Source organism: Egretta garzetta, unplaced genomic scaffold (genome assembly GCF_000687185.1).
Source record: "Egretta garzetta isolate BGI_Z169 unplaced genomic scaffold, ASM68718v1 scaffold2, whole genome shotgun sequence".
Classification (NCBI taxonomy): Eukaryota; Metazoa; Chordata; class Aves; order Pelecaniformes; family Ardeidae; genus Egretta; species Egretta garzetta.
Genome location: NW_009258894.1, coordinates 1131515 through 1133870, shown reverse-complemented (window position 1 = coordinate 1133870; position 2356 = coordinate 1131515). Strand labels below are relative to the sequence as shown.

The 2356-nt window shown below is 39.9% G+C and overlaps 1 protein-coding gene across 1 annotated transcript in view; it reads right to left on the bottom strand.

The window, feature by feature from the left end:
• Positions 1 to 2356, bottom strand: part of FAM98B (family with sequence similarity 98 member B) — an 18452-nt gene that overhangs the window by 1869 nt on the left and 14227 nt on the right. The gene's annotated exons all lie outside the window — the stretch shown is intronic.

Below are 2356 nucleotides of genomic sequence, written 5' to 3'. Positions count from 1 at the left end.
CCCCCATGCAACGTCACACCTGAAGACCGATGAACTCGTTATGCATAGAGAAGCCATTTGATTTTCCTAGCATATTGCCTTGGGGAAGCTAAATGCTTGAGCGCTGTTTGGAAATTACTGGTAGCCAAAAATAACCTTAGGATTAGCAAACAGAATTTTATATTGAGCCTTTGGTTGTTAAAAACTACGCTCTCCATTCCTTTGCTGACCAACACTGCACCTCCAAGGCCAGCAGTCTTGCTTGGCATGGCATCAGTTTGTGAGCTATTCCTGAGCATTAGGCAAAAACCAAGCTCAAAAGCAGTAAAACCAGTACTATGCTCCCACATGACCATGAGGGCCCCTCCATAATGACTGCAGAGGCTGACACCGGCTTAGGCCAGAAAGGACCATAGAAAAAAGAGGGCAAAAGAGCGACATTCCTAGCAGTTGGGCGAAGCGAAGCCATTGTTTCAAGAGTTCACATTCATGCTAACATGGTGAAGCAAAGAAAATGCCTGCCCTTTTTTTGTTCAGCACCTGCTGGGACCCTAAGTATGGGTAAGGCCGTATCTACCCCATATCACAAGCAGAATTCTCAAGCAGACAATGCTCAGAGAGGAAATTAACAGGAGAGAAACTCTGAAATTTTAAGACAGATAAACATCAACTGAAAAGGTTGATGATGGCTAATTAATAAAATCAGACACAGCCTTTTGAAAGAGCTAATAATTGGGTTCTGAACAGAGCTATATGTTCATGCATAAAGCTGCTTATGAAACAGGACATGATGCACGTGTTCCTGAAGGTAAAATAACACCTTTAAAGCATACCAAATAGGGACACCAATAGGAAATCTGTGCAGAAAGAACTTGTAACTGTGGAACATTAAAACAAAATCAAATCCTGAAGTTCAACCTGCAGTTAAGCCTACAGCTACAGACTCTGTTAAAGTGCTCCAAGGCTTCTGTGCCATGCGATCAGACACCCCAGGTTTCTCAGACGCCTTCCCAAATTTCTCGGTAGTAACCTGACCCTGCGAAACACCGTCATGAGTAGGCACCCGGGCATCACCTCCCTGCCCCACCTCTGGCCTCGCAGCATGGGAGGAGATCTAAAAGTCAGTGGACAACAGAAACTGTCTTCTTTAACTGACAGTTCTAAATTTGACTTCTTGTCTACATGCATTTACAGCCGTAACTGTGTGAAAGCTAACTCCTCCTCCTAGGGCAACACTGTGAAGGAGAAGGCATCCATACCACAGCAAGACAGTTTCTTTTAGGTTATCAGGCCAGTTAGCTGGCCGAGTAAGAGAGAGAGAAGTCACTGAGGAAGGGCACCTGCTGTATGAGATGTCTTACTAGCTGGACAGATGGCGATTCCCAAACACAGAGCAGGCAGGGGAGGAGAAAAAGAATTAAAAAAAAAATAAAAAAAAAAAAAGGAAAAAAAATAGTATGTTCTTTCTCAAGAATCTCAGCTTATTCAACCTTTATGTCTCAAGGCTGATTCAGAAGGAATATATAAAAGAGCTCTTACCTGACACGATGGCTGCATAAGTTTCCTGCCCAATCTGATCTTAAAATGTTTTTATGAAACACCAATAAATTGGAAAGCAGGTAAAAAAAAAAAAGTAGACACTATCAAAACTCACCATGATTCTGAGTTTACCTTACAGGCTCTGACCTTCAAATAGTCTCAGATGTATTTATGAACACACATAAAACAACCTGATTTTATTAGTTTCTCTAGTGTATTAATTCACAATGCTACTTTTATGCAAAGTTCTGGAAGAATAAGAAACCTAATTGAATAATTTTCACCAAAGCCTTAAGGATTTTAACATTTGACATGAAAATTCATTTACATGTCCCACATGAAAACTAGATGAAGAGAAAAAGCCTGAAAGCAGCGTTCTAGAGTCTTCTAGAAGTGTTCCCATCCTGGTTCTTATGCCTGTTTTGCTTTTTCTACACAGCATTTTGGAGCAGGGGAGTGGGCATGCAACATGCAATAATTAGAAAGGCCTGAGCACTAAATCATGTATATTTTGTTTGTTTAGAAAGGGTTTTATTCAGTTTTCTGAGGCTTATTTTAAATAAAATGACATATTAAAAAACACCATATGAGCAGTACGAAAAACAAGGACTTTAGTCATCACATTTTAGTTATAAAAGTTCTGTTCAGTTAACTAAAAGAATTCAATGACAACATCAGTTGGTCTAATGCAATGATTCATATGGTCATACTTAATTCTAACCTAAACCCAAGTTAACATATCTAAATTCCTGATACCAGTAAACACCACCACTATATTTTGCCAGTTACTCCATTAATATTTACAGTATTTTAGTATCTTCGGTATCCTCCCCCTCCT